The sequence below is a fragment of the Lepisosteus oculatus genome, chromosome 14 (assembly GCF_040954835.1).
Source record: "Lepisosteus oculatus isolate fLepOcu1 chromosome 14, fLepOcu1.hap2, whole genome shotgun sequence".
NCBI lineage: Eukaryota > Metazoa > Chordata > Actinopteri > Semionotiformes > Lepisosteidae > Lepisosteus > Lepisosteus oculatus.
Window position 1 is genome coordinate 16,893,793 of NC_090709.1, and position 27,845 is coordinate 16,921,637.

Consider the following 27,845-nt stretch of genomic DNA (forward strand, 5'->3'; position numbering starts at 1 on the left):
CGGCAGCGGTCCTCGTAGAGCTGTTTAATCTCGGTGTTTAATCTTCTGGGCCATATTGACCATTCTCTGCAGTGCCTTTCTTTCTCGCGAAGAGGTGTTGCCATACCACACGGTGATCCCGTTGGTGAGGACGCTCTTGATAGTGCAGCGGTAGAAGTTCACCAACACATGTATTGGCATCCCCCATCGCTTGAGGCACCTCAAGAAATAAAGGCGCTGCTGAGCCTTCTTCATTATAGAGTCAGTGTTCACAGTCCAGGTTAGATCTTTAGAGATGTGAATTCCCAAAAACCTAAAGCTGGTGACTGTTTCCACTTCCGTTCCATCAATACTGAGTGGGCTGTGAGTGTGTGGCCTGTGTCTCCGAAAGTCCTATCATGCTAAACGCCACAAATTGTGTTCGTCCAGTCGTATCAATCATCCTAAAGTTACGGAAAATCGCATGCAACTAGTGCAAGCAGCACCCATTTTTTCAGGATAGGCGAGCGGTTAACAACAGCAAATTCAGATTCGTGTCTTTTAAGCTTTGTGTTTCGCTCTCCAAATAGAGGCACGGGTTCAAATCCCACTCCCGACAGTCAGGCGTTTTACCCTGTCTTTTTTACCTGCCTTTACACTGTTTCAGTCTTGTTGTGCTCGCTGACAATCACAGTACGAGGGAAACGGAGAAACTATTTAGCAAAAACATAACGGACAGAAAAAAGCTTTGTAAACACGTGAATGTGGTTAGCAGCAGTAAGGTATGCATTCAAATGTTTTAGGCTGATTTATAAAAGCAGCAGAATAAAGGTGCAGCCTTTGTGAGAATTCGCGGGTTTTTATGCTGCTTGGACTTCTTTCAAGCCTATGAGGTGACCCCCGTTTTATTTTCATTTTCAAACTTCAGAACCGAATAACAAAAAGGTTTCATGTGTGACAGCATTCGGTTGCAAATACCGTTTCCACGATATATTCAGCGACGGGAATGAAATATTTTAGTGCTGGCTCAAATGCGAGGAATTTCAGAAAAACCCGGAAAAGCAACGCTTGCAGTAAATGACAAATTTAAAGCGTGTAGTCAGCATGAACAGAACAACGCAATGCTCTGTAAAAACGATCTGAAGCAGCAACTCTTTTTTCTCGGGCAGTTCATTCCGATACGATGTTTCCGCAGAATAAATGAAATGCCGAACTCCAAACATGTTGTTGCCATTATTGTTACTCCTGCTGCTGTAGTTTTAAGCTTTAATCAGTGGGTAGGTAATGTTGTAAAGGGGCTGGACTACTTTGTTCCGTCAAAATTCCATTATGTGAATTTATGCTTTTTTAATATAAGCATTAACAATACAATGCGTGCTCAAAAACCGTTACTTATTAGCTTAAGAAGCGGCAGTGTTTTGACAAAGTGTGGTATTCGAACAGTAAATGCTGAAGTGTTTAATACTTGCTTGTGAGCAGATCTCCCTCGATTTAGACAAACTCTTGTTCGGCCGATGTGGAAAGAAAGCTGAATTTCGCTGGGTACTGGGTATCACTGTTACGCCATCAGGTCATGCTAGAAGGATTGGGGGATCAAATTGACACAGAGGGACCCGATGTGGGGGCTGAACCCACAGTTCTGAGATTAAGAGATTCTTGCTCTATGGACTGCGCCTATATAACTCTTATGCTCCAGCAGTAATGTTTCTGGGTGTGGATGAACATGACATAATAGACTGACAGTAGGAACACGTGGCCCACAGGCAGTGACAGTATCGCTATATTTGGCTGCAGTATATTGTGTTGAGAGCAGCAATAACTTTCCTGCAGAGATGGGAGTGCCTTTAATACAGCTCTTTCAATCAGACAGAGTAACAGGAATTGACCTAAAGTTTCTGCTGTGGATCCATCTCCACATGGGGGAAAGAGACAGTAAAATAGCGATGAAGAAACAAAAAGATTTGTGCTCGCTGCAAAGTAGGAAAGAGGTGGTCAGACACATAAAACAGCTTGGTGATAATTTGCAGCGACAGTTTTATGTTATTTAGTACACGGATTTCTCTTCATGTTCCTTAAGATGTGTAATTTGTATGTTGGTTGTATGAGAACAGTTTTTTCTAAAGTCCTGTCAATTGACAGTGGAGAGCTAGCTGGTGCACATCTTCAAGAAGACTCTCTTTAAGGCGATTACAAGTTTCTCGAACAAATCTGTGTCATATTTTTAAAATAGTTTAGCTAATGAGCAACGAGAGTATAAATGAATTCTCCCACCCTCCATTCGAAGATAAAACTCCATGTGCGAGTCTAAGTTTCCTTGAAGCTACTGATGTTCGTCATTATTGGACATTCCCGGTGATATTGACTAAGAAGCTCAATTTTTACGTGTTGTAGATCAACATGTGCAAAACATTCGTATCCCCTGCAAATATCGGCAAGGTCAGTGATATTCTCAACAATTTGTGCCATTGCAATTCGTGCAATTCGTGCCATACTTTTTCGAAATGTATCCTGACATCCCAGGATCAGAGGGTCATATTTAAAAAACTGGTGCATTAAAATTTCTTGTACTTCAGGATTTTGATAGTCTGTTACATTGTCTTTCACACATCGGTGTCAGAACTGTGAGACATTTTCATAATCGGGGGGAAGGCCGTAGCAATAAGCAGAAAGTACAGTCACCTTTTCCCAGTGTAAGTCCGTGTTGTGGTGAGTTTTTAAAATTGGTTTGCGATTTTCTGAAATCTATTCCATACAAAAATATAATTTGGACAGTCGCTATTTATTTGGATATTCCTTTTCAGTGAAGATGTCTACAGTATTCCAGCCGGATTAGTACTGATCGAAGAGAGCCATCTACAGGCGAAAGGTGACATAACATCACAGCAGCACCATTTAAGGTGGAACGAAAAACACGCATAAGAAGCTGGCGAATAAGAAGCCAACTTAAGCCTCGTAGCAGACCCTTGGAGGCACGCTCAAAATAATCATCTTTCCCAGTACTTCAGAGTCATATTTAGATCGCTTTACTGCAATTTTATTTGATTGATGGGAGATGTGAAGCCATCGAGCCTGTACTGCACTTTCACATTGAAACTGAAGCCATTTCTCATGCTTTCTCTCAGTTTCGGGGCTGCAATTGAGTGTAAAGGAGGCGACTTGAAATTGAAACGTGTAATCACCTTACAGAGGGTCTTCACGACGGGGTGCGTCAGCTAGTTCTCCATTATTGTCAGTTTACCGGACTTCTGAAGAAACCTATCTACAGCGAAGATACAAACTGCACAGTTTAAGGCACATGAAGAGAAATCTGTTTGCTGATTGACTCAAAAACTGTCGATACAAATAATCTGCCAGGCTGATTTACTTGTCTGACCACCTCCCTCAGTTCCCCTTTGCTGTTAGCACAATTCTTTCAGTTTCTTTTCTTGTATTTTCCTTGCTATTTTAGTGTTCCCCATGTATAGATGGATCCACAACCGAAACCGTTTTCACCCTGTGTTTCTGCAGCGTCAGTCTGTATGAAGAACACAAGTTGCACAGCTCCAGTGGCGCAATTGGTCAGTGCGTGGTAATTATACAGCAGTACACAGCAGAGTCATGCCAAGGTTGTGAGTTCAAGCCTCACCTGTAGCAGTGTCTTTAGCTACTGAGAGCAACTGTCGAGTTTAGATACTCTTAGGTATTTGATGGAGATAAATTAACATCAAACGAACAAGTAAAGATTTATTTCGAGTCACAATCAAAGAAGGCTCCACAGCTGAAACGTTGTGTTTACCTCTATTTTCAGCATGGAATAAACCTATACTTTTCCATTTGCAGCCCACGCATGCTGTGATGCAGCTCCCTACTTAAATTACAGCTGTGTACCTCCAGTTGACCTGTACACAAATATATGAGAGAGGTCTACTTAGACAAGAGGAGCACTGAAGACTTGATAAAGTTCTGCATTAGATTCTGTGTTTATGTTGTTCCCCAGATTTGTTTTTAATGTTCTTTCTCTTTTGAAGTTGTTGCGTTTGGTTTTTTTTCTGATTGGTAGCTACAACGGGTCAGTTGCAACAAACTGGCTGCTGAAATTTGTCAGCAGCTCTGTAGCAAACCTGTTCTCAATTGCAACAAACCTAAAATAACAGCTGCTCCCCATTAGATGTTACTAAAGTAGGAGACTAAGCAGACGAAGTGGAACAATAGATTACATTGGAACTGTCCTGAATGTAGTGGAAATAATATCGTCATTAAGTAATGAACAATTGCTTTCCAGACACTACAATTATTCACAAGGAATTTTATCAATACTTATTTTATTAATAAAAGTGTAATATCTTAATAATGAAGTTTAAAGTTATCTATATCAGTAGCTGTATTACAGGTAATGCATGCACAGACTTTATTATACTATAATGAATTTTCAGGTATCCCGGGGAGAGAACTGAAATGAAGGAAATACATATTTAAAAGGGGTGTAAGTCTTAAATGTGTTCTGTCACATAGGGGTGTTAATTGAATAGATTTGTTGTAATATTATTTGACTCTACACTTCTGTTTCTCAGGAGACAGCATTAATATTGGGGATTTGTGGATACAGATAATAAGTTGTACAATACAGGCAAATGTATGGTTACCTTAATGAAAAAAACTCTTATCATTAACCTTTTCAACATTATTATTTAAGACAGTCTTTCAGAACAGTATTCTCGTATTAGTGGCTATAGTCTAATGATAACGGTGGTGAAACAGGTGAAATGTGCGGAAAGAATTGGAGATGGAACAGGAGACTCATCCAGTCGATAGAAAGCTTGGGTAGGACTGCACAAACACCGTGCCAGTGCTTAGTAGCGTCATTTAAAAATAATACGTGGTTTAACAATATCAACTGCTCTTCTGTGAGCTCAGCTCCACTACTAGTAATACATTGCCCAAATTTTCAAATTAGATACATGTGTTTTCTACATGTATGTAATTGGTACTTTTTTTGTTTTAACTGATTTAAAATATAATCTTTATAAAACAGACAAAGGGTTTATGTGTCGCGCTGAAATTCACACACAAGTAAGGAAAGATATCGCGCTTAGGAAGAAATCCAGAGTGGAGACACCGGCAATTGAAAACAACCACATACAGCCTGTATGTGCTCTACCACTGAACTAAACTTCTGACAACTACTGTATCTTTATCTGCAGCACTTTCTTTTAGGAAGAGTGAGGAGTCTACAAGCCTAGAAAATAAGACAACTAAGTGAAAGATACATTTTCACTTTTTGATTAAAGAACATAAAAAACACCTTTCTTCCAGCCAGATTCAAACCAGAGAGCAAAGAGTTTCCAGCTGTTTCCACTATATTCCTCCGCTCGTACAACTGAGTTATCGAAAACACAGGAAGCCCACCTTTTGTCTTACATAAAGCACAATGTAGTGCAGTGGTCCTATTTATTTAAATCCCAGTTCGAAATCAAATCTCATTCCCATAGTCCTGTTTAGTTTGAATTTAAGCAGTTGTAGCAGCAATACTTGGTAATAAGACAGAATTAAGCGTTGCTGTGCTTTCCTAAATGAGGCCCCATCTCACTCTCCATCTCTGTGGTGCAGCCACAGAGAAAGTATTCATGCAGGCTGATTTAAGATATTTTCTTTTGATAAGGGACAGCTCCCAAACGGGGATGCACTTAGCTTAGCCTGGCTATCATGATCAATGGTCATCCATTGGTGCCTATCTGTCTAGGGAGTGCCGAATGGACATCTGGACTGCATTCCTAAGTGTCAAGAGTAAGTGACTCATATCTCACCTTGATCAACCAATCAGGGATTGGCAGGGCGTGGTAACACCACGTGGGTCTCCAATGCCCGCCAAAATCTCAACCAATCAGCACACATCTGTGTCTTGGTTAAAAAGGGAGCGCAACCTCAGATCGGGGCTCTCCTTGGCCATTTTCGCGCATCCTCAGAGACAATCACATGATAACTGCTGTTGTCTGCACTGGGACTTGGACTTTGTTCTAAGTGCGAGGCCGAGGATCCCGTACGTACTCAGAATTCTACCAACGTGAATGCTCCGCTTGATCAACGGCAGCCTACAGTTGGACCCTCGTCGACAACCTGAATAGCTTATTCAGTAGCAGCGCTGGTCCGGGAACGAACCAGCTTCTTCCCGGGCAAAAGAGTGACTTGTGCGGACTTGCGGTCACACTCTGTGCATAGATACTTTCTACTAGCCAGCCGGACTGCTGGTAGATCCCCTCGGAGCAACGACTGCCCTGCGCATCGCAGTTAGATTCCTCCGCCCGTCCAACTCCGAGCTGCACCTCTACTGGTTGGCCGGTAGCCAGAGGATGCCGAGACAACGCCCATTGGACAACCACTGGAACCAAGGCTGCAACAGAGCCTGTCAGCTGGTTTGGTGTTCGTGCCGGGAAATTCCAAATCCATACACAGTGGATAAGTAAACCCCATGTCCTACATTGCGTCTCGAGAATTCAATTGTACCTCAACACAAGTTGTTATCAATTTAATTCACGAGTATTGCATTTACTTCCGAGTTTAGAGTAACAGTGGGAAATAACACTGATTAGCGATTTGGTAACCGAACGATATATATTGACATATATTCTCTGATGTGTATCTCTTTGTGTTTGCATCTCTTCGAGATTATATTCCTTGTATATTGATAATCCTCACAGTAAGGTCTGCCGCTTGTATCCAGGCAGACTGGTATATGTTTGGTGCACAATTTATATTAATAACTGTATCTCGTGTATTGAACATGTATGTGTGCGTTGTTAGTTGTTCTGACGATTGATTTTCTAAAAACCACAGCGAACCACCTCGTGATTACTGCTACAATGAATAATTGTCTCAGTAAACCCATCAAACCTCTACACAGCTAAGGAAGAGTAGCTCGGAAAATACCCAACTCAACAAGCGAGCGCGTTGGTTGCTCTTGCTCTTAGTGCAAGGAGCTGTTTTTTATTTCGCATTCATCATTATTAACCAGAAACAGCTGCACAACTGGTCGCATTTGTGATTATGTCACTTCTCTGCTTCAGCAAGGTCAATAAAAGACTCTGAAAGTAGTAGAGAAAAACTGAATTAAAATCATATTAGCAATTCTGAGCGATATCTGCATACAGGCAATCCAACAAGAACGTTGAAATCTTTGAATATCATCTCTCTATATAGTGCGCTGCTTTTCACTTGGAGTAAAACTATTGGATTGAAGGGTTAAAATGTATTGTTGTTATTTGGAGAAATCAATGAACTCGTGATTTTATATGTTTTAAAAGGCGGTCATGCGCACAGAAAAAAGACAGTGCTGATTATTTTTCTGGAGACGGAGCACTGATGACCTATCCGAGCCAATTGATAAAGCCCACCCAGTGGATACTCTAGCAGAACGTGGAAGAACGTTCACCATTGTAACCAAGGCAACCACAGGCACAACATCAAGAAGCACAATCAATTCCCCATTTAAATCTTTCGTGTAAGGTATGCCATGTGAAAGCATGAAGTAAATCCCCTGATCTCTTTTGAACATGGACAAGGTATTTCTGATGGAGCACAATGAGCAAAGATTTAATAAGCTACTCCTGCCGATGATTCAGCTTAAAGAAGTAAAAGCTTCACAAACAAAAGCAGCTCGCTACCACAGCCAATATTAAATGTACTTGGTGGCACATTACCATTTGCACTGGCTCAAAAGTGGTCTCGGCAGACGTTGTTCCCTACGTAAAGCTGAAAGCGCCAAAGAGCATTTCCATTGAGAAAAAAAAAATCTTTCTTGATGTTAAACATAGAGAGCCTGCCTTTTAGAAGTTCTCCCTCTAAACACCTTGTGCAGCCTCCCGACAGACTAACAAAAAGCGCCTTTTCACCAACTCAATTTATAATACGCCCCTCAAAACTCACAACCGAATAACAATCCATCCGTATATTTGATTTCCAAGATCCATTCAAGGCAACTTGGGTCTTCGCAAGCAAATAATTTCAGGGAAGAAACTCAGTTTAGTCAACTACTGGTGCATTCAGCACACCACTTGCTTTTGCTTGTCAGGGTGGCCGAGTGGTCTAAGGCGCAAGGACATGTGTCCTTCCAGCTGGCTTGGGTGTTCTGGTCTCCAAATGGAGGCGTGGGTTCAAATCCCACTCCTGACAGCTTCTGTTTTTACCTCTCTTGAATTGTTCCAGTGCTAGCTGACAGTGAATGACTGAAATATAAAAGCAGCAGAAGAAAGCAAGCAACTCAGTGCAATTTGTGAGTATTCTGCACTGTTAAAATGCACAGGTTTTCATACTTTTTGGAATTCGTAGCTCAAGAAGTGACTCCTGTTTCATTTTCTATTCAACAACTCGATTTGCATTCCGCCCCTCACACCTCACAACAGAATAACAAACGGCTTCATGTGCCACAGCATTCCCCTGTAGATTCGGTTTGCACTATGAATTAGGTGACCCCGAATGAAATATTTTAGTGTTGGCTCAAATGTGAGGAATTTCATGAACCCTCAAAAAGGAACGCTTGCAGAAAATCCCAGCAATTCAAAGCGTGTAGGCACCATGAACAGACCAATTCTGCAATTTCTTTTATCACTGGCGGTGCTTTTCGATGGCTCTGCATTAGAAATGAGAAGTGCTGAACTCTAAACACGTTCTTGCATAACTTCTACTACTGCTGCTACTCCTTCGTCCTCGAAAAAAGAAAAGACAGGCATGTTTTGAGTCTCAAAATGATCTTCTGGATCCACAAGAAACATGTACATTTGATTGATTCCGCAGTATTTTGGATGTACTGTACTTATAACTTCCATCGAAGAGAGATTTCATCAGTTGCATGAAATTGAAACTTTCGACTTTTTGTCTGGTGATTGAAAATATGTTTAAAAAAAACCATAAACAATTTTCTAACGAACAACTCATGAATTATTGCCAGGATCTATATTTAGCGTTCGGTAGTGATAACTCTGCAGATATTGATTGAGTAGAAATCTATGATGTATTGACAGCTTTATCTGAAGCGAGAAGTCCTAGAACGCCATCTATAAAGTTTTAGGATTCATACCAAGAAATGCCTTTTGTTTCCCACCCCAACTGCTGCTTTGGCATTACACATTATGTGAACATTACCAGTTTTGGTAGCTTCTGGGCACGATTTTCCTAAACTGAAACTTATTACAAAATTCTTGTAAATCAGGACTAATTTTAATATCAAATGAAATTACTACAGAAGAAAAGGCTTAACTGAAATATGAATAAGACTATGCAAGCCTAAAAAGTAGAACAATTCAATTTCTATAACTTATTTTTTAATTTTTTTAGAAATTGGCTCACACACTGGAAGACACTAACATTTCTCTTTGTTAGAGTATGTGAATAACAGTTTAACCCCAAATGTTTGTTGTTGTGATTCTGTTAAAATTCAATAAATCGTCTATCAACAGTAAGAAATTATAAAGAAAGAAAAAAATTGTTTTATTACATAAACTATAAGACAATGAAGAGAGTTTACTTTGCTTTTGTTCTTTTGACTTATGCGTTCAGGATCCGAACCCATCTGTGGACGGTTGTGTTTCTTGAATCTCTTGTAATCATCAAAAGTCGTTGTTTTGTGCTTCAGTTTTTTCTCGAGTTGTACCATGGATATTTTATATGATCAATACTTTACATGCTCTTTTGCATTTTCCTTCACATACAGAAAAAGTTCAAGGTGTTCATATCACTGTGCTGCACATTTACGCTGGACCACCTGTATTAGTACAGGACACGCAGTGAGGAATTCGTGCAGCTTTCAGCTCAGTGCGGAGTCCAGGGGGAGGACTCGCTCGCTGAATGATCTCTCAGGAAATCCCAGGTGAGATTCAAAATGTAAACCTGGCTCTCTATGAACACGAGCAAAGAGTTCTCACTCAACAGAAGATTGCGATGTGAGTACAGTAATATAAAACACCTGAAGATGCCAGGGATTGAACCCCGGTCCTGTGGAGCAGTAAGTGACTTGTAGCGCTGACATAAGAGATACTTACATAAAGTGCTTTTACTGACCATATTACAAATCTCAGGAAGTAAGGTCTTAAAACATTGGGCAGTAGTTTGATTTAAACCCACGCCCCTGAGAGAGTGGAGCCTAAAAATCCAGCATATTAGACCATTCAGCCACACTACCTCTGGCCCCTTCTCCTTTCCTCTCGTTGCTGAGTATAGGTGCCTTCATGCAATTGAGCCAGGTTTGAATCCCAGCCAAATCTTTTCAAATGAATCTGTGATCTTGTAGCACATCCTCTGAAACCAGCAATCGAAATTGGAAACGTCTTCTTCAACACTGAAAAGCTCAATTAGGACGAAGCATTTGTACACAGGACAGCAGTACCATATGTGTTCTTGATTTATTTAGACTCGTTCTCAGTGGTTCTTGCTCACCAAATATCTTAAAAGCTGAGGAAGAACGCTACGAAAAATACTAATCAAAATTCAAAATAATAATCATTATTAACCAGAAACAGCAGAAAAACTGGTCACAATTGTGATTATGTCGCTTCTCTGCTTCAGCAAGGTCAATAAAGGACTCTCTGAAAGTAGTAAAGCACTAAAGCACTGCAAAACTGAATTCAAAATCATATTAGGAATTCTGAGTGGTGCCTGCTTACATGCAATCCAATACAGATGTTGTCTTTAAATAAGAATTCGCTATGTTTCCCTGCCTTTTCCCTGGAGTGAAACTATTGGATTGAAGGAATTCTTATGACAGGTTTACAAGGTGCTGTTGATATTTGGATAAATCTATGAACTCGTGATTTTTATATACTTTAAATAACGGCCATATGCACAGAATAAAATTACTGATGATTTTTCCTGAGACGAAGCACAGCTTATCTTTCCAAGACATCTGATAAAGGCAAGCCAGTGGATACTCTAGCAGAAAATGGAAAAACGTTCAGCTTTGTAACCAACCAGGTATGCTTTGTGATTGCTTGAAGTGAAACCCACAATCTCTTTTGAGCTTAGACAAGTTATTTCTGATGGAGCGCTATGCGGAAAGACTTAATCAGCTCTACCCCTGAGGATGACTCGACTTGAAAATGCAGAACATTAACGTTTCACAGATAAAAGGAGCACAACCAACATTAAAATTGAGGGCGCACTGTGATTTGCACTGACTCAAAAGTGATCTTGGTAGACAAACTTCCCTGCTGAAGGTGGAAAAAAGAATTTGTGTTGAAAAGAAGAAACACTTTTTTCTCCCTGCTTTGATGTTAAGCTGATAAAGTAGCTTTTAACACATTGCTCCACTTGGTGGTTGTAACACAAAAACTCTTAGCAGCAGTGGGATTCAAACACACACCTCCAACAAGACTGGAGCCTTAATCCAGCACCTTAGACCCCTCAGCCACACTAACCACTGTGTCCTGTCTCTTTGTCTCATTACTTGCCCGGAGGAAGCCGGGTGGCTTTTGCTCTTGTCCGACAGTGGCGTTATGACTATGGAACCGACTGCACCTGCTTTTTCTGAGATGCTTCCCCTCTCATGGTGAGATCTCGAATTCTTAAACACCTCTGGATAAAGTTCTTCTGTGGAGCAGGCTACAGACCTCTGCGTACAGCACCCTTGATGTTGTTTTATTTCTATAGCAGCACCCATCCGGAATTTGTTTTTGTTTTACTTTTTATTTGAACAAAATAGATTCAATATAAACAAGAGCACATATAACGTATTAATAGACTCGTGAGGGGCACATAAATAATACAATCAGACTTTATGGAAAAAAAGGTTAAACAAAGTAAATAAAAACAAGGTCCACACAGCTTTCATGTTCCTACATTTCGAAAGAGTCTGTAAATATCCATTTACATCTATTTAGAACTATTCAAACGTAGAACTCTTTGCTGATTTAGGTGGTATATTTCCTCAATTACAGGACAGCACAAACAGTTCTTAATGCAGAAATGGAAGCCTGTCTACATTTTCCTTTCTGTTAAACACATTTCGGGAAGCACTTTTTTTGGGACACTGATTTTTCTCCTTTGGGGAGCTAAAGAAGACTATAGGGTGTGGCACAGTGGTAGTGTAGTTGATTCTAGATCAGAAAGTTGTGCGTTCAAATTAGGTTGGGGTCAGCTAAGAGTTTTTCACCATCTGCTGGTGCTGAACCCAGACTTCTCACCATGTAGTTGAGTTCTTCTCAATATCTCAGCATCTCCAAAACATCATGGCCAACTTTAGAGACAGCTACATCAGACAATGAAAGTTTGAGACCACTTTATTATTACAGGTTCTAGCAAACCTGAAAGCTAAGGCGTTTCAGGTCACTTTTTTAATTAAAAAAGTGTCTGAAACCTCTAAATAAAATTAGGCTTTTTTAATTGTGTATGAAATTCACTCCCATGGGCTCTGAAAGGGGAAATATACTGTTGGGATCCTCGCAAGTGAGGTGTCTCTTCTTGTGGTGAAGCACAGTCATACCTGACTTGTCCGGAATGACCCACGACAGACTTTATCCAGAAGCGACGGCACCACTCCAAGTAGAAAGAGAGAGAAACACAGCACGACACGGGGAGTCAAGAGGCTCCCACAATTCACCTTTCCTCACATGACTGATTTCTTCACTAACATTTTGACCGTTTTACAGTCACAATGACCGTTTCACATTAAATACGTTTTTAAACCATCAATATTTAAGAAAAGAAATAGTACATTTTTTTTCAATTATTAAAAAAATAACGATTTGCATTGACTCAAAAGTGATCTCGGCAGACGTCATTCCCTGCATAACGCAAAAGGTGGCAAACCGCATTTGGTTTGAGTGGACGCAAGAAAGTTTTTGTTTTCTGCCTTGATGTCAAGCTGACAAAGTATCTTTAAACACTTTGCTTAGTTTCTCGAGAGACTGCCAAAAAGCAGCTCCTTCCCTTTTGAAGTCAGTTGGAAGAGGCTCGGTTACCACTGTACTGTGTCTCTTTGTCACATTACTTGCTCAGAGAAAGCCAGGTGGCTTTCGCTCTTCTGGTCCGACTTAGTGGCATTACGACTGTGTAACGAACTGCACCTGCTTTTTTTGAGATGCTGCCATTCTCGTAGTGAGATCTCGACTTCTTTAACACCTCTGGATATAGTTCTTAAATGAAACAGGCTTCAGACCTCTGCGTGCCCTTGATGTCATTTTATTTTTACAGCAGCCGCATCCGGAAAGTTGTGTCTTTTACGTTTTATTTGAACAACAAAACTACATACAATACAAACAAGAGCACATATAACGTATCAAGAAAATCGTCAGGGGCACATGCTATAATACAATTACACTCTATGAAAAACGTTTACACGACGTTAATAAAGATAAGGTCCGCACAGCTTGTTCTTACATTTCGAAAGAGTCCGTAAATACCCCTTTACGTCTATTTTGAACTGTTCAAACGTAGGACTCTTCCCAGACCATTTCACTTTATACCACATTCCTAAATGAGGATGCATCTCCCGTTTTAGAACTATTTTGGGCGGTATGGCTTATACAACACACCCACAGTATTCTAATGGTGGACTGCAGATCTGTGCTATAGTTCAGTCGAATTCGAAGGATCCAGCAATCGTACTGGATTTGACTAGGATTCTGAAATGTCACTTGCAAAAGTATTCGGGTTTGCTTGAACCTTTGATAAAAAAAAAGTGATCTAATCTGAAACTACCCAGCTTACAATCTCTGAGGTAGTTGTCACTAAACTCGGACGTGATGTGGCACACATGTGCCGTGTGCCTTTACTTTTCTAAAAAACTGGTATCGGGAAAAGTTTCTTAATATTTCTTTTGATTAGCATGCAAGAAAATGTGATCATTACCTATGGAATTTCCCGCCAGCGTGGAGCTTGAATTCACAACCTTGAGATTTAGTGTTCAAGAGTCACAGAAGAGGTCGGCCTGCTCTTCAGTTTGCCAACGATAAGCTCCGGCAGTGCTCCTCTGTAAAGCAGCTTGTTTGGATCGGTTATGTGGGACGGCAAATACTAAGATCATTTGCAGTGCACTCAAAAAACATAGATGAAGAAGGTGTCACAGTAAGGTGAACCCAAGGGCGAGGGATGTTCCTGCTTCGTGTACATCTACACCACCTAGCAATACAAACGGGGTGCTAGGGCCCCTCTACATTACCACAGGCTCTGTTTGTCTCCCAGAATCACCAATGCACACACAGACCAGCGACAAGCATTTGTATTGTATAAGTGCCCTTTTTATTTTCCAACTACATTCACATTCACTGTCACCCAAAAACACAACGAAAACAGAATTCACAGCAGCAAAAGGTCCTTCCCAGGGTCAAAATGAATACAGAGGGGCAGCAGTCTTTCCTGTAAAATACATAAGAGAGGTTACTCGATCGTCTCTACTTAGTACCTGTAGTCTCTGATGGCCCACTTTGAGGAGAGGGGTATCGCCCAGTCCTATTTCCCCAGTCTCTGTTCAGGTAACAATAGAAATCCTCTGTGACTATATTACATTCCTCTCAGTTTGAATCGGCTAACTGTGCCAGTTTCCTTGTTCCTCACCTTCAGGTGTTAAAAGTCTCTGTACAGTACCTCTGTTCCAATGCCAATGTCTCTCATTGTCGTCAGTTACTGAACCAGTAGATCCTTGCCTCCAGGTATTAGAAGTCTCTGCAGAGTTCCTCCGGGGTCTTGCACTCTGCAGCTTCCCTTGTGCTGCCTGTGTCGTCTCCAGGATCCAGTGGGAATCAGGAGCCCCCTCTGTTCTGTCTCAGGTCTTTTTTATCCCTCTCCTTAGCCAATCCCTTTCAGGGGGGTTTCCACTGTCCCTGTCAAAATCAGGTCTGCCCAGTATTTTTCCAGGAGGAAGCTTGTGTTGTTTGAGGGGTGTTGGAGTGCTGAGCTAGGTGTCATGGAACCTTATCAGTTCACCCGTTGGTCTGGCTAAAACTGGCTCAGCGACTCCTCACACCTCCAAGTCTCGATACCTAATTGCTCCCTGAACGACTTGGGTTTGACTGTTTTTACTGACTGTTCCTGTATTAATTGGGACAACTGCAGTCACCCCCTTGAGTGAGAGGCAACATTGACACCATCCTGGAAATCAACATAACCTAATCAATCACAGCCTGTTACTGCCTCAATGACCAACACCCTGTAACACAAATCAACATAACCCAATCAATCCCAGCCCGTGACTGCCTCAATGACCCACATCCTGCGACACAAGCTTCACCTGGAGCACAATGGCTGTGTTTTCAGCTACGGAAACTTCCTGTTGACAAGTCGGTGTTTGTGTTGCTTTTTCTGCTCAATGGAGCTGTATTAATGCAGGCACACGTGCTTCCACGGCAAGTTATTTTATTAGTGCTCACAAACCAACACACTGCAGACACCTCTGATACTGTCACTGCTTGTGGGCCATGTGTTCCTGCCGTCAGCCTACTATACCATGTTCATGCACATCTAGAAATATTACTGCTGTAGTACAGGAGCGAAAGACGAAACAAAAGCACACCCAGTTTAAAAAGGCACATCTGTCAACCGCTGAACTTCACAAGGATGGGATTCACACCCACATGTGCAGAGCACAATGGATTAGTAGTCCATCGCCTTACCACTCCACCACCTCATCCCAGAAGTTAGCCTCCTGACATGAGTTAGTGCTCAAGATGGTCGTCTTTCCTCTACTCAAGGATCATTTTCCTCTTCCACCTGCGATTTCACCATTTTCCTTGAAGATGTCAAACATAAAAAGCATATTGAGCTCCTTGAACTTGAAATTACCAGATAAAAGCCATTTCTCATCACTTGCTCAGCGAGCAGGCTCAGCGCACACAGAACGCAGGTATCTCAGAGCGGTGTGTCTAAGAGGCTGTAAAAGGATAGCGTTCTGTTGGTGCTGTGGCTTAGCTGGTTAACGTGCATGTCTAGTAAATAAGTTTCTGGGTTCAAATCACCACAGTGCTTTTCTTCCTCTCTTGCCATGCAGAGTTGGTCATTGTGGACACCAACAGGTGTCTGCCTTAACTTTAATGGAAGTGTTCATTTCTGGAACAACTTTTTTAAAAACAAATTCCACACATATTGTGATAGATAAAATACTAATCTTCCCTGTCAGTGCAGAATAATTAGTGCCAGCTGGCATGAAAACGACAAAAAAAATGTTTTTGTCTTTAGCGTAAAACCTGTGAATGTAGAAGAAAAGATGACGAGTGTCAATTTTTATGGCACCATGAGCTTGTCCTTCAGTCAAACACGTAGGTAATTCAAACACACCCAGAGATGCACTTTCAATTAGCTTTGACCTAAATACTATCTACTCCAGATGTGATTGGGCCTCTTTCCACATCCTGATATATGCAGAGAACACAAGCTTTTGGCACGAGTGAATATAAATATAAACATAAATACTATTCAATATATTGGAATTTTGTTGTATTTAAAAAATATTTTAGCTGGGGATCCTCAAATCAGGAGTGTAGAAAAGAACACCGTTAAACACCGGGAGTGCAGAACGTGATAAAAGTGTTCTTTAAACAAAAGGGGAAAATAGTGAATTTGTCTTTCACTTAAACGTTCATTGAATGCTCAGTAAACGCTAAAGCAGAGGCTCGTTTTGTGAATTCTCCTCGCATCAGATTGTCTTGCTTCAACCTTTAAATTGTACACTGTGTAGACCCTTCACTCTCCCTAACTCAATTAAAGAGCTGCAGGCAAAAGTGCCTATCAGTTTAGTTCAGTGGTAGAGCACTTGCATCTCGTGTATAAGGCTTTGTTTTCTACTGCCACTCTGGATTTCTTTTTAAATGCAACATCTTATCTGTGATTGTCTTTCATGTGACATCCCCCGTGTGTGAATTTCAGCATGACACATAAAATCGTTTGAGATGCTATTTTTAAAACAGACCAAACGAAAGACCTAGTAGCTAAATACAAGTAGAAAACACGTGAATCTAATTGAGAAAATTTGGACTGGAGCGATGTATAGTATTGTAATGGTTGGGGGTTCAGGTGGGCACCCTTGCCATTGCCACTTAAGTCAGCCCCCCACCGTCGGGGACTCAAACCTGCGACCGCCACCATAGCTCAACAGGGACCCAGCCGCTTGAGCTTAAGGACGGTCTCCCTTTAGTTCAACAGGCTGGGTTCCTGTTGAGTGATGCCAGAGGTCTGGGTTTGAGTCCCTGACGGTGGGGGACTGACCTGATGTGGCAGTGGCGAGGATGCCCATGTGAACCCTGGAGCGTTACATTGGTGTCAGCAGTGGGATGGGATAGCCCTTTGCTGAGGTTGGTGAGTTAAGCGGGGGAGAGTGTAACGCATACGGCCACCATTGAGTGTGTAAGAGCCGGCTTACCAGAGCGGTGATGTCACTGCCCTTCCCTGTAATAGCAGGGCCACAGCCGCAGGACTGAAGGGAGATTGCTCTTTAGCTCAACAGGCTAGGTCCCTGTTGAGTGATGCAGGAGGCCTGGGTTTGAGTTCCTGGTGGTGGGGGGCTGTTGTGAACACCGGAGTGCTACAGTATTACTAATAGCAGCACAAAGCTCACAGTGGTGGCTTTAGGGTATCAGAGCCAGTGGTGCAATGGATAATGTGTTTGACTTTGGCTCAGAAGATTGCAGGTTTGGCTCCTCCCTGGCTCGTTAAGCTTTTAAACTACACTTCTCAGCGTACACAACCCTTCTATCGACTGGATGAGTCTCCCGTTACATCTCCAATTCTTTCCGCACATTCTGCTTGTTTCACCACCGTTACTGTTGGACCACAGTCACATAATCGAGGAGAGATACGGTTCCGATAAACTGTCTTAAATAATCATGTTGAAAAAGGTGACAAAGTTTATTTTTCTTTAACATAACCTTACATTTGCCTGTTCAGTTCAAGTTATTTTCTGTACCTGCAAATTCCCCAATTTTTCTGCTGTCTCCTGAGAGAGACATGTGTCAAATCACAATAAGTAATACAATCTATTCAGTTAACACCCAGATGTAACAGAACACATTTAAGACTTACACCCCCTTTAAATATGTATTTCCTTCATATCAGTTTTCTTACCTCCAAAGGATACCTGAAAGTTCACTATCCCATATTAAGGACTGTACATGCATTACCGGTAATACAGCTACTAATAAAGATATACATTAATCTTAATTATTAATAAATTACACTTTTATTTATAAAGACATGTATTCATCAAATTCATTGTGAATAGTTGTGGTGTCTAGAAAACAATTTTAGCTACAGTAAATATTTCAAGCGAGTGGTGCGTATGTTCGTTACTTTGTGACTATATTATTTCCACTACATTCAGAACAGTTCAAATGCGATCGACTGTTCCTCTACTGAACTACATAAACCCTGTGAAGAGGTGGTTTAAGTTAGTCTCCTACATCGGTAACATCTAATGGGCAGCATATGTTATTTTAGGTTTGTTGCAATTGAGAACAGGTTTAGTATGGAGCTGCTGACAAATTTCAGCAGCCACGTTCGTTGCAATGACCCGTTGTAGGGTCATTGCCAATCAGCTGCAAGAAAAAAAAACATCATTTGTGCCTTTATTTAAAAAAAAGAAAAACAGAGTAGTAGTTTATGTGGTAATTTCAGGTACAATGTAAGAACTTAAGTTAACTAGTCCCACAGTAATGCGTGGGGTCCTATCAATAGAAAAAAAATACTTGTAACCCAAAAACACAACAACCACGATGCGAGAAGCCTTCCGGGAACCTAGGTAAATCACTGTAGTAGTCTAACGACTACAGAAAATAAAATAAAAAAATACTTAAAGGAACAACTTCAAAACAAAAAGAACATTAAAAACAAATCTGGGAAACAACAAAAACAGAATCTAATGCGAGAGCTTTTTCAAGTCTTCGGTACACCATCGTGCTCCCTTAGTCCCAGTAGACCTCTCATCTAAGAAGATGAGATATCTCTCATCTGTCTGTGTAGAGATCAGCTGGGGGTCCACAGCTGATGGGAATTTAAGTAGTGACCTGCGTCAGCTGCAAAGGAAAAAGTATAGGTTTATTCCATGCTGAAAGGAGAAGGAAACACAACGTGGACCCTTCTTCGGGTGTGACGTGGAATAAACCTTTACCTGTTCCTTTGATGTTAATTTAGACTGGATCTCCAGCAAACACCTAACAGGCTACAATCCCGTTAGATAAGGTGTTAAGGACGACCTATAAGTAACAGTATCTAAAGTGGACGGTTGCTTTCGGTAGCTAAAGACAGACCACACTGCTCCAGGTGAGGCTCGAACTCACAACCTCGGCATGACTCCGCTGTGCACTGCTGTATAAGTACCGTGCGCCACTGGAGCCACATAGATCCCTTTCCCTTCACACACTGACGTTGCACAAACACAGGGTGAAAACGATTTCGGCATGTTTTCCGTCTCTCCGTGGGAGAAAGGGACAGTAAAAGAGCGAGGAAACTACAAGGGAAGAAAATGAAAAAATAGTGCTCACTGCCGAAGAGGGAGGAGAGAAATGGTCAGACACGTAATCAGCCCGGCAGATTTACACTACAAATTTGTCATTTGTAGTGACATTTATGAGTCTTCATGTGTCTGAAACTGTCCAGTTTGTATTTTCGTTTCACAAATCCAGTAAACTTGAATAAGACAAGGCACACTGCACATCTGCGGAACATCACGTCCGAGTTTACAGTAACACCAGAGATTGAAAGCGAAGTAGTTTTTTATTAAAGTTCAAGGAAACCTGAATATGTTTGCTAGAAGTATTTCAGAATCACAGTGAAATGTAGTAGGATTGCTGCACAGATCTGCAGTCTGCAATTAGAATACGGTTTGTGCGTTGTATAAAATATACCATTCAAAACTTTTCTAAAACTGCAGAGATACATTTCGGAATGCGTCTTCCTGTAAAAATAAAATATCTATTTTATTTGACGGGCGCTATAAGCAGAGTCTGAAGCCAGCTCCACAGAAGAACTATATTCTTTACTTCTCCTGCCATTGCAATTTGCGCACAGATTTTTTTTTTCAAAATGTATTAGCCTTGATGGGAAAAAAAACTAAACTGTCTGTGCGGTGGCCAAGTGGTAAGGCATCGGTTTCGTAAACTGAAGAGCGCGGGTTCAAACCCTCTCCGTGCCTGGTTTGCGTGCCACGATATACCTTTATCTAAATCGTCAATTGTCTTGCAATGTAGAAATCTCTGTAATAATAAGAAAAGAAAAGTAGTTAATAATCCTTTGACAAAGTAACGGGCATCCTCCACTGCTTGTCAGGATGGCTGAGTGGTCTTAGGTGCCAGCCTCAAGAACTCAGTCGTGTGTAGTGACAGTTGTTATTTACAACCCGGATTTCTATGGAAGCCCGTTTCCGCCAGGGAGTAAAAAAAAAACCGCTATGGTATCTCAGAATTGCGACTTAGCAACTCAGAATTCCGACTTTATATCTCACATTTGCTACTTCGAAATAGCCCATATTTCAATGTCTGTCCTTTTGTTATTGTAACGGATTCGGGTTCTAGGGCTTGTGCCCTCTTGAGTTTAGCTCAAGATGCAACAGGATTATAAATGAATTCTCCCGCCCTACATTCCAAGATATGGAATCTTATTTTTCTTGAAGTTTCTGATGTTGGTCGTTATTGGAAATTGCCCGGTGATATCGACTCAGGTAGTCAGTTGTTACGTGCTGTAATTCGATACATGCAAAGCACTTGTATTCCCTCAAATTATTAATTATTAAGGTCAATAATGTACTAAACAGTACATGCCACTTTTTCTCTAGATGATGTTCACGATGGAACAGTGAGAAAGGCGTGCCTAGATGTGCTTGAACCAACACCTTACTATCATTTTAGTACCGACCTGCCTGCACTGACCAATGGTACCACAGAGACTCCAACGGGTCGGTTTTACCCAGTTTTTGGGTAAAAAATAATCTGCACTTTTAAGCAAGCATTTTATTTCAAATTGTGAAATTTTTGTGTAAGTTTTTCCCGAAAAATGTTGTTTCAGAAAGAAACTGAGTTGACGATAATAGCCCTGTCAGTAGAATATCGAACTTTTCATCTCAGCTAGTTCTTCTGTGGAACAGGCTTCAGAACTCTACGTACAACGCCTTTAATATCATTTTATTTTTACAGCAGCCGCATCTGGAAAGTTTTTTTTTACTTTTTATTTGAACAACAAAATAGATTCAATATAAACAAGAGCACTTATAACATCAGTAGAATCGTCAGGAGTACATAAAATAATATAATTATACTTTCTGAAAACGATTAAACTAGGTAAATGAAGATAAGGTCCGCGCAGCTTTAATGTTCTTATATTTCAAAAGAGTCTGTAATTAACCCTTTTCGTCTTTTTTTAACTATTCAAACTTAGGACTCGTACCAGACCATTTCACTCTACGTACAGTATATCTCATTTCGTAACGAAAATGTATTTCCTGTCTTAGAAATGCTCTGGGCGGTATGTCTTACACAACGCACCTAAAGTATTCTAATCGTGGACTGCAGATCTGTGATATTGCCGAATTCGAGGGATCCAGCAATCGTACTGGATTTGACTGGGATTCTGAAATGTCTCTTACAAAGGTATTTGTGTCTGCTTGAACTTTTAATAAAAAAGTGATCTGAGACTTCCTAGCTTCCAGTCTATAATCTCACTGTAACTAAACTAGGATGTGATGTTTCGCAGATGTGCAGTGTGCCTTTACGCTTGGCATGTTCAAGACTATTCGTTGCGTGAGCTCCTCACTGCATGTCCTGTACTGTATTGTGATTTCGTCTTATCTACGAGGAGTACAGCGACTAGAACGCCTTGAAATTTTTTTCGGTATATAAAAGAAAACGCTAAAGCACATACAAAGTAACTAACATTTCCTATATGTTGGTTTTCTGACTATGTCTCTACTTTCCTTAAATTCATTAGTGACAGGCGATTTCTTTCCGATATTTGTTCTGGCGCGGTTATTGATCCCATACTAAAGATTACTTTTATAAAGAAAATGTCACCTGCAAACTGGTATCGGGAAAGTTTTATAATATTACTTTTTATTTAAAAAAAGTAAATTTATCATAACCTATATGATTTCTTACCAGCGTGGAGCTCGAATTCACAACCCCGAGATTAAGTGTTTGGTACTAGTTGCGCCACAGAAAATTGAAATCTCTTATTTATATTAAATACTGTGGCTCCTGTCCTTTTCTTCTCGTCAGAGAAGAGGTCGGTCTGGTCTCCAGTTTACCAACGATAAGCTCAGGTAGTGCTCCTTTGTAAAGCAGTGTTGGTTCACATTGCTTATGTGGGGCAACACATCAACTCGATGACCGCTCGCTGTACACGCATGCCCCCCCTTCACTGAAATAACATAGACGAAGGAAGCTCTCTTGTCTTGGGCTGCTGTCACCCGGATTCAAAGCGCGGGTATTGCGGTCACAGCACAAAGTACTGACCACTATACCATCGCGGCGAGCTGGGACAGACTATCCTTAATTTTATTCAAACTCACAGTGCCTTTAATCTGAAGGATTCATATACCGTGCTCATGAGAAAGTCACAAACCTGTCATCTACACACTGTTCCCAGATACAGTACTTATAATGAAGTATATATTTTATTTCTTTCTACTCGTTGATAAGAAAAAAGTGAAATTATGTAATTAGGGATATGTCTTTTTTTCATGGGGAAAACTAGCCCGAGCAAATGTAAAGTTTAGAGTAGCGCTCAATAAAAATGATCAGAACCCAAAAGCGCTTCTTATGCGGATCAGTATATTCCGATACCACTGGTTCTGCAGAAGAAATAAGAAAAGCCAAACTCAAAGCACTGCGGTGCCATTACGGGTACTCTGTCTGCTGCTGCTTTAAGATCTACTCACACCGTGTTGCCATTAAGGCTACCTAGTTAAAAAAAAAACTTATCGTCACCTTTTTGAACGTGATTATTAGACACCCGTTAAATCTCCACCGAGGTTTCTTGAGAGATCGTTAAGCGAGCGAGTAATAAAAAAACTACTTTGCTTCCAACCTCTGCTGTCACTGTAAACTCGGACGTGATGTTCTGCAGATGTGCAGTGTGCCTTTCCTCTTGTCGTATTCAAGAGTACTCACTGTGTGAGCTCCTCGCTGCGTGTTCTGTACTCTACTGTGATTTAATTTAGATGATTAAGTGGAGTAGAGTGACAAGATCTACTTGAACATTTTCGGTTTGTGAAATGAAACACTAAATACACTACTGTAAATACAAGTAATGGACATTTAAAATAACCACAGTACAGCTAGAAGAGTGAAAGATAAAAGACTACTTAGAATGACATTCACAATAGACTTAAGAACGGCGCAGCCGCCCGAACAGGGACTTGAACCCTGGGCCCTCAGATTAAAAGTCTGATGCTCTACCGACAGAGCTATCCGGGCTCTGAAAAGAACCGACACTGTCGGGATCCTGGCAAGTCACGTGTCTCTTGTGCCGAAGAGCAGTCATACCTGACCCGTCTGGAATGACCACTGACAGACTTTATCATGAAGCGACGGCACCACGCCCAGTAGAATGAGTGAGAAATACAGCATGACATGGGTAGTTAAGCGGCTCCTACAATCCATCTTTCCTCACATTACTGATTTTTTTCAATAGCATTTTGACCTTTTTTCACATTCAGATTTTTTTCACATTTAATAAAATCTTTTAATCAACAACATTAAAAAGAAAACAAATGGAACATTTTTTTGGAACAATTATTAAAAAAAAACTTTCAATGCCTTGGTTGTATACGTGTGCACACCCTTTATAAAGGGAGTTGCAACAGTGCTGAAATTTAAAGAGCATTTCTGTAGAGAAAACAGCATTTTTTCTGCCTTGATGTTAAGCTTAGGGAGCCTGTCTTTTAGAAATTCTATTTCTTAACACCTTGCACAGCCTCCCGACAGACTAACGAATATTTTTTGTAGAAATTGGCTCACACACCGGAAGACACTAACGTTTATTTACATTAGAGTATGTAAAACTCAGGCTTTAACAGATGTTCATGATGTTTCACACGGGGTGTTACCTGTTGTAGTGTTTCAAAAGATGTGTTAGCGGACCACAAATTATCTTGAAAAGATTTGTGTTTGTACTGGCGGATTCAAACCCGACTCAATTATTTGGAAGGCGCCTGTACCACCAACGCACTTCCGAGAAGCACCTGCAAATTATCACAATCCTCTCTCTCACCAACAAAGTTATAGAGACACATACGTCCAATGAAAACTAATTTTATTCACTCAAGGCTCCACTTTTTGTTGTGATGTCATTTTAATTGATATTAGCTTTGATAAGGTGTCGTTTTTGCCTCTTAAAGTCTGCTCCTTTCTTCCTGGTATAGAAATAACATGTTCCATCTTTGTTTAAAAACACCACTAAAAGTAAATTATTCAGCTCTAACGCCTGTGTGCATTGACAAGACATCTCAAAAGGACTTATCAAATAAGAACACGATCCTGCCTGTTACCATTCCTGTGGTTGGGGCGTTGTTTCACCCTTTTATGTTCTTCTACAATATTTGCAGACAGGGCTTTATCACTCGAGTTGTACAGAACAAGTGTGCATCGGCCCATGAAAATAATCAGTAGTGCTATTTTTCTATGCATAGTTTAATCAAGAGCACTTAAAAGATGCAAAAAGCTTTCAAATAAAACAGAATTGAAAGACAGTCGAGTAAGGAGGTAGAAAAAAGCACTCCCGCGTCTGGGAATTAACCACCGTCGCACGTGTGACTGGATACAAAAATAATAGATTAATTTGTGCCCAGTCTCTTGAAGCTTCAATGCGATTATTTTTCCTTCCTTATTTCTTCATTCCCATGCATTTACTCTGTAGTAGAGGAAACGCGAAAGTGGGAAACTGCAGGCATTCCTCGTGAGTGGTGGATTGTGATCAGTGAGCATCTGGACAAGTCTGTTCCATTACCTTTTCCATCGGGGATGTAGCTCAGTGGTAGAGCGCATGCTTCGCATGTATGAGGTCCCGGGTTCAATCCCTGGCATCTCCAGGTGCTTTATATTACAGTACTCACATCGCAATCTTCTGTTGAGTGAGAACTCTTTGCTTGTGTTCAGAGAGAGCCAGGTTTACACAATTAAATGCAGGCACACTCGACGTGCTGCAGAGTTGCGCTGCTGTTTTAAATGTACCTCATTTAGTTCTGTTAAATCCTAAATTATTTGAACTAATAATTTAGTTCAAATTCAGGAAATCCTGAGATTGCGTCACACTTGTCATGGCTGTTGCAGAAAACACCTGTTGAATCTCGCCCAGGATTTCATGAGAGATCATTCAGCAAGTGAATCCTCCTTCTAAACTCCGCACTAAACTGAAAGCTTCACGAACTCCTCACTGCGTGTCCTGTACTGTTACAAGTGCTTTCGTGTAGATGTGAAACACTGCCATAAACACACTTTGAACTTTTTCCGCTTGTTAAGGAAAATGCAAAACAGCATGACAAGTATTGAACGTATAAAATATCCATGGCACAACTCGAGAAAGTACTGAAGGATTACACATCGACTTTTGATGATTACAAGAGATCCAAGAAACACAATCGTCCGCAGCTGGGTTTGGATCCTGAACTCTAGAGTTAAAAGAACATAAGCGACGGATATGACCTATAAACTCTCTGAATTGTCTTATAGTTTATGAAATAAAACAATTTCTTAATAAATTCTAACTGTTGATAGACGATTTATTGAATTTTAACAAAATCACAATTACAAACTTTTTCGGTTAAACTGTTATTCACATACTCTAACGTAAATAAACGTTAGTGTCTTCCGGTGTGTGAGCCAATTTCTCCAACAAATATTTGTTAGTCTGTCGGGAGGCTGTGCAAGGTGTCAAGAAATAGAATTTCGAAAAGACAGGCTCCCTAAGCTTAACATCAAGGCTGTTTTCTCTACAGAAATGCTCTTTAAATTTCAGCACTGTTGCAACTCCCTTTATAAAGGGTGTGCACACGTATACAACCAAGGCATTGAAATAGTTTTTTAATTATGGTTCCAAAAAACGTTCCATTTGTTTTCTTTTTAATGTTGTTGATTAAAAGATTTTATTAAATGAGAAAAAAATCTGAATGTGAAAAAAGGTCCAAATGCTATTGAAAAAAATCAGTAATGTGAGGAAAGATGGATTGTGGGAGCCCCTTAACTACCCATGTCATGCTGTATTTCTCACTCATTCTACTGGTAGTGGTGCCGTCGCTTCATGATAAAGTCTGTCAGTGGTCATTCCAGACGGGTCAGGTATGACTGCTCTTCGGAACAAGAGACATGTGACTTGCGAGGATCCCGACAGTGTCGATTTTCTTTCAGAGCCCGGATAGCTCAGTCGGTAGAGCATCAGACTTTTAATCTGAGGGCCCAGGGTTCAAGTCCCTGTTCGGGCGGATGTGCTGTTCTTAAGTCTATTGTGAATGTCATTCTAAATAGTCTTTAATCTTTCACTGTTCTAGCTGTACTGTGGTTATTTTAAATGTCCATTACTTGTATTTACAGTAGTGTATTTAGTGTTTCATTTCACAAACTGAAAGTGTTCAAGTAGATCTTGTCACTCTACTCCACGTAATCATCTAAATTAAATCACAGTAGAGTACAGAACACGCAGTGAGGAGCTCACACAGTGAGTACTCTTGAATACGACAAGAGGAAAGGCACACTGCAACTCTGCAGAACATCACGTCCGAGTTTACAGTGACAGCAGAGGTTGGAAGCGACGTAGTTTTTTAATACTCGCTCGCTGAAAATCTCTCAAGAAACCTCGGTTGAGATTTAACGGGTGTCTAATAATCACGTTCAAAAAGGTGACGATAAGTTTTTTTTTAACTAGGTAGCCTTAATGGCAACACGGTGTGAGTAGATCTTAAAGCAGCAGCAGACAGAGTACCCGTAATGGCAACACAGTGCTTTGAGTTCGGCTTTTCTTATTTCTTTTGCAGAACCAGTGGAATCGGAATATACTGATCCGCATAAGAAGCGCTTTCGGTTTCTGATCATTTTTATTGAGCGCTGCTCTAAGTACCACAGGCAAGATGACACACTACGATGTCAGTGTTGAGTAGTGTGGTTTAAAAGCTTCTTCACGAACCAGGAAGGAGTAGAAACCTAAAGTTTTCTGATTCGTAATCAGACACGTTATCCATTGTGCCATTGGCGTTTGTATTGCATTCAAAGCCGTTACTATTCATGTGTTTTGTACGTGTGTCTAGTTACAACGTCTTTCATTATGGCTGGTTTAAAATAATGTATCTTTAAAACAGAAAGGGTTTACGAGTCTCCCTGAAATTCAAACACAAAGAATAAAAGATATCGCGTTTAAAAAGAATACAGAGATGCCGGCGATAGAAAACGGAGCGTCTTAAGTGCGCGCTGTCACTGAACTAAATTCCTGATCGGTAAGTTTGTCGGCGGCTTTTTAATTGTGTTAGAAAGAGCAAACACCACAGTGTACATTTTAAAGGTCTAAGCAAAACAATCAGACATGAGGATTATTCAGAACAGGAGCCTCTACTTCTTTGTATACTGAGCTTTCGGGTGAACGTCAAAATGAAAGACAAATTCGCAATTTTCACTTTTTGATTAAGGAACAAGAAAACACCATCCTTCAAACTGGATTCAGGCCAGGGAAATAAGAAATACTCGCTGTTTTTTTCTACAGTCTTAAGAGCTAGCAACTGAGCTATCGAGAGGTCGGAAAATAAACGTTTTGTCACACGCGTAGCCCAATGTAGTGTAGTGTTCCTCTTTATTTAAATCCCAGTTCGACATCAAAATACTCACTCCCATAGTCTCGTTTAGTAGAAGAAATGGACCAGGCTTCTACTCTATACACGTCCAGAGTTCTCATAAAACATTTGAAGGATGTCATTGCAGGCGGAAATTGACTCTTTTTCTAGTGGGATCAGGATCACATAAAACCTT

At 40.7% G+C, this 27,845-nt stretch overlaps 3 non-coding genes and 1 pseudogene across 3 annotated transcripts; 2 read left to right on the forward strand and 2 right to left on the reverse strand.

Annotated features, from left to right (window-relative positions):
- LOC138242774 (zinc finger and SCAN domain-containing protein 2-like) overlaps positions 1-27,845 on the reverse strand; it is a 587,776-nt pseudogene that overhangs the window by 534,535 nt on the left and 25,396 nt on the right.
- On the reverse strand, positions 23,240-23,312 carry trnak-uuu (transfer RNA lysine (anticodon UUU)). Its single transcript has one exon. It is a non-coding gene; the product is annotated as a tRNA-Lys (tRNA).
- trnaa-cgc (transfer RNA alanine (anticodon CGC)) lies at positions 24,854-24,925 on the forward strand. Its single transcript has one exon. It is a non-coding gene; the product is annotated as a tRNA-Ala (tRNA).
- On the forward strand, positions 26,242-26,314 carry trnak-uuu (transfer RNA lysine (anticodon UUU)). The gene has a single exon. It is a non-coding gene; the product is annotated as a tRNA-Lys (tRNA).